This window comes from Lactuca serriola, chromosome 3 (genome assembly GCF_051521515.1).
Source record: "Lactuca serriola cultivar US96UC23 chromosome 3, Lser_US96UC23_V15, whole genome shotgun sequence".
Lineage (NCBI taxonomy): Eukaryota > Viridiplantae > Streptophyta > Magnoliopsida > Asterales > Asteraceae > Lactuca > Lactuca serriola.
The window spans coordinates 46,172,297-46,184,068 of NC_136410.1; the positions used below are offsets into that span (position 1 = coordinate 46,172,297).

The 11,772-nt window shown below is 38.0% G+C and overlaps 1 pseudogene; it reads left to right on the forward strand.

Moving 5' to 3' along the window:
* Positions 1–308: 308 nt before the first annotated feature.
* Positions 309–2,211, forward strand: LOC145092127 (tetrahydroberberine oxidase pseudogene; annotated as a pseudogene).
* The last annotated feature ends 9,561 nt before the right edge of the window (positions 2,212–11,772 follow it).

Here is an 11,772-nt window from a genome sequence, read left to right on the forward strand (position 1 = left end):
ATTAAATTTCCAACGCTGAAAATGTTGGAAACTTGGAATATTGTCATATTTTACTATTTTTGGTATGCGATGTATGGAAAATCTCTTTCCCAACCATATGCTAAATTTCATATATGCAAAGTGAGTGAATATTTGATCATCGGAGAGGATAAAGAAAACTAATAAAACAAAACTCACGTCTCAATCAAACCATTTCCAAGAGTCCAACAGAATTGAAGACTGAATTGAATTTCCTTTTCTCATCCACCTATTTTTAGCCCCACTTGGAGTCCCTTCTACACTCTTTACTCTATATAAATATGGCAGGGCAGGCATGACCATGAACCAAACTCATCAAAACATGAAGAATTCTCTTCCAAAGTCTTCCGTCTTCCTCTTCGTTTTAACTCTTTCCTTTTCTACTTCCTGGGCAGCCTTATCTTCTATTCTTGACGCTACACCAGGTTCTGAAGATTTCATAAGCTGCATAAAATCCAATTCCAATAATATCAGCGTCTCTCAACTCACTTTTACCTCTGCCAATGCTTCTTTCCTACCCATTTGGCAAGCTGCAGTCCAAAACACTAGATTCCTTAAACCTTCCACTCGTAGGCCATCAGTCATCGTTACGCCTGTGGAAGAAACACTGATCCAAACAACTCTTTTCTGTGCCAAGGAACATGGCTACGAGCTTAGAATCAGGAGCGGGGGACATGACTACGAGGGTCTCTCGTACACTGCTGATGTTCCCTTTGTTATGCTTGATTTCACTAACATGAGGTCTATCGACGTGGATGTAGCAAACAGTACTGCGTGGGTCCAGGCGGGCGCTGTACTTGGTGAAGTCTATTACGCTATTTCTCAGAAAACCGACACCTTGTATTTCCCGGCAGGAGTTTGCCCCACGGTGGGTGTTGGCGGATACATGGGTGGTGCTGGCTATGGAAACCTGTTGAGGAAATATGGTACTGCTGCTGATAATGTTATTGATGCCCGCTTCATGGATGTCAACGGAAACATTCTTGACAGGAAATCCATGGGCGAAGATTTGTTTTGGGCTATTCGAGGTGGTGGTGTTTCAAGTTTCGGAATCGTTCTTGCATGGAAGCTGAGGTTGGTTCCTGTTCCAGAAAAAGTAACAGTCTTTATACTGAATAAGACTTTGGAACAAGGGGCAACCGAAATCTTCCATAAATATCAAACCGTTATACCAGCTATCGATAGAAATTTACATATAAGAACACAGGTGTTCGAGATATATATCGGCAACACTACCAAAAAAACCATCAATATTATGTTCGAAGGAATTTATCAAGGCACTACCGACACGTTACTTCCATTGTTGGACGAAAAGTTTCCGGAGCTCGGTGTTACACGAGAGATTTGTGAAGAAATTAAGATGATACAATCGACCCTTGTGTTTTGGGGCTTTCCAAGCTCCCTCCCGACCGAGATTCTCACGAACCGGTCTGCGATAGCCAAGCTCAACAACAAAAGTAAATCAGACTATATCCGAAAACCTATTCCCATTAGCGGGCTAAAAAAGATTTGGAAAAAATTTATGGAAAATGATGAATCAGCGCTTCTAATGATCAATCCTTTTGGAGGAAGGATGGCTGATTACTCTGAGACAGCAATTCCATATCCTCATAGAGCTGGGGTATTGTTACAAGTTCTCAAGACTGTCAATTTTAACGGGCAAGCTTCGGACACAACCCCTACCTCCCTTCGGAGGTTATCTTGGTTGCGAAGCTTAGAAGAATTATTGACACCTTATGTGTCAAAGAACCCAAGGGAGGCGTATTCGAACTATAACGATCTTGATTTTGGTGTTGGAAATGCTAATTATAAAGAAGCAAGTGTTTGGGGCGAGAGGTATTGGAAGAGGGATAATTTCAAGAGGTTGATTCGAATCAAGGCAAAAGTTGATCCGGAAAATTTCTTTAGGCGCCCACAAAGTATACCAGTTTTCTCATCGTCTCTTTCCGACATATGATGTATCGATGAAATTAGATGAAAGTATGTATTTAGTTTTGGTTTTTTCTTTAATAAACTAGAAATGAAGACATATATCGGAGGTAAACTATATGAAGCGGTCACAGTGTCAGAAATGGAAACATGTGGACTCTACCTCCCTTTGATTACTTCATTACAAACTAGCAATAAATGTACTCTTAGGTTCGGATGTTGTTGCCGTTTAATAAAGTAGCAATAAGTGTACTTTTGTTATTATCTTTCTTTTTTTTGGTTACGTTGCCGACGTCTATTTATTTTTTTTTTCCCAAGTTTGTCAGTCACTTAAAGTGTGAATTACAAAAATGGTTCCATTCGTAAATTGAACCTATATGCTATGGTAAGTATTAAGTTAGTTATAGAGATTAGAGTGTTTGTACGTGGTTTTATTTTTGTGGTGCCTTTGTTCTCACCAATTTATAAGGTTAGAAATAGGATATTAAGGTATTGTAAGATAAAAATTTAAGACAATTTTATCTTATTTGTTTTCATTTGTTATTTTTATAAATAGTGGGGTTGAAACCGATGGAAATTCAATTTGGGTAATTTTAGACAAAAACCAACGCTGCCGGGGAGAATGGATCCAACAAGCTTTCCACTTGATATTGTCGGATGGTAATCAAAGTGCGATAAAAACTCCACAGAAAGGGTTAGATGACCTAAGAAAGGGGAGTACTCTCCAGAAACACCAAAATGTAGAAAAAAATTTGTGGATGAACCTAGAACGAAAAATGGTCGTAACTACATGTAAGCGTATTGCGAGTCAAAAGTCATTTTATCAACATCCCTTATTTAGAAAAATGCTCCACTTTATTGTTAGACTTAACCCAAAATCTCCACCTTGATGATCATGCAAACTCGTCCACTCCAACTTTCAATACAAAAAATTGGACCTGCACACGACATGAAAGTGTAAACCTTCTTTGCCCATATCCAAACCGAAAATCCACATTTTTCCCTATAAATGAATGGCAAGACATACACTCGTATACTTTTTAACCTACTATTTAAATTAATTTATATGACTGAAATGGACTTTTTTTCAAAAGAATGATATATATTGTATGGATATAGGGATGAATGTGGACTAATAGTTTTACTTATTTTAAGAAAGTGATTTATTTATATTATTAAATTAAAGAAAAAATAGAATATTTGCCATTTAATTATAAAAAGGGTTATATTGTACATTCACATTACATTCCAATTAGGAAACATAAGTTTAATTAATGAAATATTCGGATTTTAAGCGATATCTGACTTTTTAATTTTGAATTCTGATTTTTTAAAATTATTTCGATTTGAAATCTAAGGTAAATTTTATTTTATCCGATTTTATTATGTCATAATGATATTCTAACAAATGTTATGTAAGAATGCTAGTTGATCAATAATATCTCCTTAATAGATTTATATGTTTTAGTACACTTATAAAAATTCTAACAGAATTAAATGAAAAAAATGTCATTCTTCTAAAAATGAGACTTGAAATATTGTGAAAATTATTACATCAAGAAAAGAATCTTAAAAACATTCTTCGATAATTCTTTAAGAAGGAATTAGAATATATTTTATGAGAATGTCATTCTGTGAGAATGTCTTCTATGAAATCCAATTCTAATGTTTTTTTCTTTGGATTCATGAAGTTGCAAGTGGGAGTAACACCAACAACTATCATATTTTGTTGCTTATCTCCCTTGTTCATCAAGAGTAGCAAAACATCCTTCTTCTTTACCTTTATTTTTCTTTTGTATGTAACACCCGAAATTTAAGCTTCAATATATTTATTACCCATTTCTTAAACTTGAGTTATATTGTGATATCCCCAAATTTACGGTCAGAAAAAACCGATTTGTTTATGCTTTATTTTCAAAATCAGAGTATCATTTTTAAAAAAAATATTGCGGAATTTGTTCCCAGAAAAACATGATAAACATATTATCAAAGCATTTTCGAAGAAATGTATTTTGTTTGTATTAAAACTTTGGGATGTCATTGTAAATACATAAACATAACCATAAACAAACCTTACATTCATTTATACTAGTGATCTACATCTCTTTTAATCTCTCAGTGTAATTTAGTTTCGTATCGACACATGTGATACAAATAAGCTAAGTGGGTCAGGTTGGAAACCTGGTGAGTACATAGGGATTTTAATCCCACAATGTTATATATATATATATATATATATATATATATATATATTTATATATATATATATATATATATATATATATATATATATATATATATATATTTATATATATATATATATATATATATATATATATATATATTATAACTCATTAAATATAAAATTTCACCATATATAACCAATTTTACTTCAACCCGCCGATCCTCACAATGACACGATCTATACTCTCAGATCTAAAATTAACTCTTTACCTAATCCATACTCTTGGATTAATGACAATTAACTACGTCTATCTATACTCTCGGACTAAGGACAACTGACTAAGTCTAATCCATACTATCAGATCAATGAAAATGACTTTCCCAATCCATACACTCGGACTAGGGAGGAATGACTATGTCTAATCCATGCTCTCGGATTAATGACATACTTTAAAGTTCTACCCTCCATGTATATCTCACTTTTACTCATAAGAAGATACTACCCAGTATTCCTCTTAACTAATTTAGGTTTACTCTCTATCCTAAGTCATCATATATTATCAGATATGCTCTTAATACGTATTTCAGGCAATAACAAATATTTCACACATATATTTAATACTTTAATCAATACTTGTATTAAAATCATGTTCATGAAAGGGATTATGCACTCACATTAGTAGCGGGATTGGATAGAATCTAACTAGAAACGATCAGTGGTTCGTGATCGTCGGGCTCGGGATGGGAAACAGCTTTCGGCAAACGAGAGAGAGAGAGAAAGAGAGAGAGAGAGAGAGAGAGAGAGAGAGAGAGAGAGAGAGAAAGAGAGAAAAGAATTTGGTGTAAGGAATGAAAGAGTCGAAGTTGTAATTTATAGGGTGTTTTTGGCTCTCTCACATAGTGAGAATCAATGCTCACGTCGTAAGCCATGGATGTATCATCTCGTAGATTTGCAATATGCGTTTATAGCTTCGAAAGGTGTCCGAATAACTTCTCACGTCGTGAGAATGATATGCTCAAGTTGTGAGGTTCCAAGAGTCATCCCATAGCCTTCCAGGTGTTTTCTATCCTCGATTAGTGTTTGTTTGAATCTTCACCTCGTGAGAAAACATGCTCACGTCGTGAGCCATGACAATTAGGGTTTATGCCACGTGTCATGCTCTCAGACAGCTACATTTTTGGAAGATCATAACTTTTGCATACGAGCTCTGTTTTTTACGTTCTTTATATCCACGCGTAGGTGGATACGTACTCTACAACTTTCATTTATATCACTAAGGCTAAAAAGTAATATATCGTAAACTCACTTTCTTTTTACGATTCCTAGTGTCGTGCCTGTTTTGTCGTGAAACTTCGACAGGTCATAACTTTTTCGTTATAACTCGGATTTCAACGTTCTTTATATATACAGAAATATAACGCCTGCAGATTCGGGCTAGTCAATTTAGAGACAAAAAGCGCCAAAAATGACTTTTTGATGGAAGATTATTTATAATAAATAATCTTAACCAAGTTATAGTATACGTCATAAGGGTTCCGTAAATATAAAGAACGCCAAAATCCGAGTTATAACGAAGAAGTTATGACCTGTCAAAGTTTTGCGACAAAACCGGCACGACACTGGAAATCGTAAAAAGTGAGTTTACGATAAAGTACTTTTTAGCCTTAGTGATCTAAACGAAAGTTGTAGAGTATGTCTCCACACACACGTGGATATAAAGAATGTCAAAAACGGAGCACGTTTGCAAAAATTATGATCTACCAAAGATGTAGCTGTCTTAGATCATGACGCGTGGAAGAAACCCTAATTTATCAAGGCTCACGACGCGAGCATGTTTTATCACGATGTGAGGAGTCAAACAGACACTTTTCAAGGCTAGAATGCAGATGGCAGGTCTACGGAGTGATAAGTTTAGGTCTCGCGATGTGAGCATGTTTTCTCACGACGTGAGGAGTCAAACAGACACCTTCTGAAGCTAGGGACGCAAATGGCAAGTCTACGAGGTGATGCAGCCTGGCCTCACGACATGAGCAAGGGTTCTCATGATGTGAGAGAGCCAAAAACACCCTATAAATAACAAGTTAATTGACCCTTTCCTTCATTACACCAAATTCTATTCTCTCCCTCTCTCTCTCTCTCTCATTTGCTGAAGGCATTCTGCGTCCCGAGCCCGACGATCACGAACCGCTGACCGTTTCTAGTTAGATTCTATCAAATCATGCGACTAATGTGAGTGCATAGTTACTTTCATCTTAAACATAGATATGAAATATTTAATATAAATTATGTGCTATGTATGTATATTATCTGTGTTCTTGATATCTATGCTGGATGAACGATTTATACATGTTTTAAATGATTTAAACTGTATATGTATTTTATATCTACGAAAATGTTGGTAAAACATGGGTAGATGAAATAGTTGATGTGTGATAAAAGGATGAGAGGCCTCAATGTTTAAGTTGATCCAGTCATCTAGTCGTGTATAGATGACAACCACAAACTATTCTAGACAATCCAGTTGAACACTAGCAGGCTCGCAACCTGTAGGTGTTGTGAACGATGTGTTCACCATATGTACTCTAAATATCCTGGCAGCTATGCCTAAAGCATAATATTGGCAGTTCTGCCTAATCTTTAAACTACATGTTCATTAGTTGTAATTTAAAAACCCTGGCAGGTATGGACTTAGTGTCTGTTAGATAAACCCTGGCAGCGATGGACTTCGTGTCTATTCTGTAACACCCCAAAGTTTGGAAAGCCAAGAAAAGAAAGAAAACCTCAAGTTTAGGGGAGACTCGGCGAGTCCATGGAGGGACTCGGCGAGTCCGAGCGGGATCCGGGTTGTGGTGAAAGCGACCGACTCGGCGAGTCGGCCAAGGAGACTCGACGAGTTGGGTCTGATCAAGGAAAACCCTAAATCCGGGACTTGGAGCCTATTTAAGCGTCTCATTCTCTTTCCTAGGGTTCCTTTACTGCCTCTCTACCCCAGAACACCAAACCCCTAGCCGCCATATCCGTTTTTGAGCTAGATCTTTCCTTGAAGAATGCACTAAAGCTTGGAGGAGGAAGAAAGACCTTGGAGGTGCAAGAAGGGACTATAGATCTGGGATTGTGGAGTCATTTCAGACCAATTGGAGGTAATAAGTTGTTGCTTGGACTCCCTTTTGCATCTAGATCTATTCTTATGTGTGAGTTTTGGTCATTGTTGGTATGATATGTAACCAATTCGAGTTGGAGGTTCAGATCTGAGGTTGCTACCTCAGATCCATGTTGGTTTTGGTCTTGAATCCCCTAAAGTATCAGCCCTTGGTATGTTGAAGAAGCATTTGCCATAAACCCTAGTTTAGTGCATTTTGAGCATAGATCTCTTAATCTACACGTAACGTTTGCCACTTTACGTGGGGGATAGGCCCTAGAAGTATAGATCTATGAGTTGGAAGCTCTGTTTGGCTCGAAAAGCCACTGCATGGATTGAGGACTGGATAGACTCGGCGAGTCCTTCGAGTGGACTCGGCGAGTAGTTTGAAGATGAGGAGGAACTCGACGAGTAGGATGAACAGCTCGTCGAGTCGGATGAAGTTAGGCATGGACTCGGCGAGTTGGTTGAACAACTCGACGAGTTGGTTGAAGATTGTCTAGGACTCGGCGAGTCTGTTCTCGGACTCGGCGAGTCAGATCGCGAAACCCTAAACCCTTTGAGTTGAGACTCGAATCAGTGAGTCAGGTGGTGACTCAGCAAGTTGGACAGGACAGGACTTGGAACTAGTTGGACTCGGCGATTCATGGACTGACTCGGCGAGTCGGGTCGCAAATAAGAAAGACCCTGAGCTTATGAACTCGGCGAGTCTTTAGGAAGACTCGGCGAGTAGGGTTGACCTGGAAGGTTGACTTTGACCAGAGTCGACTTAGTTGACTGTCAGACTAAGTGTTATATGTATATTGATAGCTCGGAGAGCTAGAGGAGAAGCGGTTCAGGGGATTGTCGAGTAGCAGCCAGAGGTTTATCAGCAGGGCTCAGCGGTTCAGGTGAGTTTCCTTCCAGTAGGAACGGGTCTAAGGCCACAATGTCGGCCCGTTTAGCTAGCAGTAGTCTTTGGATTTTGATCTGATGCAGTAGTTAGTATGTTTGATGCCTTAGTGGCTCAAACAGTATTTATGTGTTATGTGTTCCGGGCTACGGCCCGATGTAGTATGCAGTATACGTGTGTTCATGCTAGTTGATATGTTTATGTTATATTTGTTGGATAAGGTGTCTAAGTCCATAACTATTTCGGGCTTGTACTTGACCCGACCCGGCATGGTCCATTTGGGTTGCATGGCACCATGCAATTGGATAGACTAAATGAGAGAAATAACACTTGGAGATTATTAATATATTATAAGTTCTAATATATTAATAATATTATTTGATTAGTTGATCAAAGAATTAATTTGGAATTAATTAAGTGATCAAAGGATAACTAATTAAATATATGGGTTGATTGTGTAAATCATCCATATCTTGTATAGTGGGCTAAGAGGCTCCATGGATTATCAAGTTGGGTTCTACCCATAGGATGCTCCATGGATGCTCCATGGGAGTTACAAACCCATGGGTCATGGAAATGAAGAGTCATGACACATTAGGGTTTACATGGTGTAACCCTAGATGTGTCAACACTATATAAGAAGCATATTCTCCACCAAAAATCGGAACTACTAAGGAAACAAGAGGGCTTGGCCGATTTTGAGAAGTGTGTGTTATCTCAAGAGTCTTTCCAAGAGCATTTGGTGTTGTGTGAAGCATTTGAGGCATCACACTTGGGGTGCTAGGCTCACAAGGTTTCAAGGAACACAAGCAACAACAAGGTAAGTTATTCTATCTATGATTCAAGTTAAAATTGTTCCCCATGTATGCTAGATAGGAATATAACCTTGGAATTCAACTTTGCATGATAATTAGACAAACATAGATCCAAGGTTATTAGGGTTGCATGTACACTTAGGAAGTGTTAGAATGCTCAAAACCCATCAGTGGTATCAGAGCCTAGGCTTGTTTGTTTGTTATTTGTGCTTAAAAGTTGAAGAAAGTCGAAAATCTTGCTGTCTGACTGATGGACTCGGCGAGTCCATGGGGAGGACTCGACGAGTTCACGTGTATCTTCAACCTACTCGGCGAGTAGGTTTATGCACTCGGCGAGTAGGGTCGACAGAGTGCAGAATTTCGACTTGTGTTGCTGGAAATGGATTAGAATCATTACCCTAAAATGTTTTGGTACTTGAAACTTATTTTAGAAGGTGTAATGTCTTTTCTAACTCATTTACAACAACAAATTATCAAAATTACAAAGATTAAATGTGATTTTGATTCTTGAAAGTGTTCATATTCATGTTCTTGTTCTTATGATGTTTAGATGATCATAGGAATTATTTGTAACCTATGTGGTAGATTAATTCATGATCATAATGTGTTTTAATGGAGTCCATAACTTGTCCTCAAGTTATGGAAAACCAAAAGTCTCTTGGATTAAAAAAACCATTAAAAGAACACAAGAGTTAGAAAAATGAAAAGTTCTCATTTTATTACTCTATTAAACTCATAAGTTACAAGAAATGAAAAGTTTTGAAAGTTTACAAAACTTGCCCTCAAGTTTTGGAACAAGTAAAGTTAAGTTAAAACTTTAGTTCCAACCCCTAGAATTTTAAAAGTTAAAATTCAACCCTTATACTTATATTATTATGATTTAATAATTATATATATATGTATAAGAACAAAGTCGTCTTACCGCTAGTACGCCTCATTCACGAAGCCGGTCTATAAGGTGGGTATAAGGTTGTTGCCTATAAAATGGTGACTTAATGGGTGTCCACTCTCACCCACCGCTTGCTTGATCGGTGGAGGGTCGTTAGCCGAACGGGTAAGACAAGGACTTATTAATTCTCATTCAAAGTATGATGAATATTATAAAGTAACTAAATGTTTTATTAAATTCCCAATCTTAGTTACTTTAGGAAAAATGTGAATAAGGTGCTATTCCATGAAATTACACTTTACACTTTGATTAAGTCGTTGGTGGAGCGTGTGTGGTTAACCGGCACACCAACTTGGACTTAACAAGGTAGGTAAAGGGTGACTTAGGGTTTATTATAGTATCGATGGAGCGTGTGTGGTTAACCGGCACGTCGATTGAGTGATAAACTTTAAGGGTACCAAGTGATTTGCATGGTTACTTCACACCTCGTTTTGTGATCCTCGGTATCCCAGTCACAAAACTTGGAGGGCACACTCGAGATTGAAACATGCCTTTGAAAAAGTTCATTGAATCTCAAAGAATCTAGGAATTTCTAAGAACCATTCAAAAAAACCTAATAGTAAAATATTGCGGTTTTCGTGGTGGAAATTGGTGAATCGTCATTCACCTACCTTTCAAATATGATATAGCTTAGATTACGGCATACCTCTTCTAAGTTATATTATATTGTGATTGGATCCTAGCCTTAATATTACATTTGGGTGTTTTATTAAGGACTCTCTTATAACTAAACTAATCTTGTCCTCTCTCCTTCAGATGTCTTTCAACAATGCTTCTGGCTCTAATCCTAATGGCTCCTTTACCCTTATGAACTTGTGTGGGAAAGTCACCTTTGATGGATCCAACTTCAATGAGTGGATCAGAAACATCAGGATGATTACCCGCTACGAGGACAAAGAATATGTCCTTGACAAGGAGCTTAAGGAGATTAATGAGTCCACTGCAACTCCTCAGGAGATCGCTGAATTTCGGGCGCATGAAAGGGATGCTACGAAAGTGGCTTGCATCATGATGGCCACGATGACAGCGGAACTCCAAAAGTCTTATGAGGATTTCTACCCTTATGACATGCACCAAGATTTGATGGAAAGATACCATCAAAGTGCAAGACAAGAGAGGTATGAAATCATCTGCTCCATGATAACAACCATGATGAAGGACGGGGAATCCGTCACGACCCACATGCAGAAAATGCAAAGGTATGTGGATCGTTTGCTGAAGCTTAATGTGAACTTCCCGGAGGATCTTGCAATAGATATTATTTTGCATTCCTTACCATTGTGCTATGATCAATTCCGCATGACATATCACATGAACAAGGAAGAAGTCACCCTCAGCAAACTTCAGGGACTTCTCAAGACCGCAGAAACAGGTCTTAAGGGGAAGTCGGTTGCTATCACTCCTACTCAAAACTCTACTCCGGTTTTGGCAATCGGGAAAAGTCGAGGGAGGAAGAGAAAGAGCTCTTCTAAGGGTACCAAGGCTCGGACCCTTGATGGCTCTTCTTCAAGTGGAACCAAGAAAGGTTTCGTTACTCCTTCTTCTGACCCAAAAGAGGCTGAATGCTTCTATTGCCATGAAAAAGCTCATTGGAAGCGGAACTGCCCAAAATACCAGCAAGATGTGAAGGATGGGAAAGTTAAACCCAACCATGCAGGTATTTACACTATCATTTCTAATAACTCACCCCATTCTAATTCTTGGGTCCTTGATACCGGGTGTGGTATTCACATTTGTTGTGACTTGCAGGGACTAAGAAGAAGTGAGGATGTGGAGCAAGGAAGGATAAACTTGATCATGGGGAATAGGAAAGTTATACCTGTTACCAAGATTGGAGTTTATACT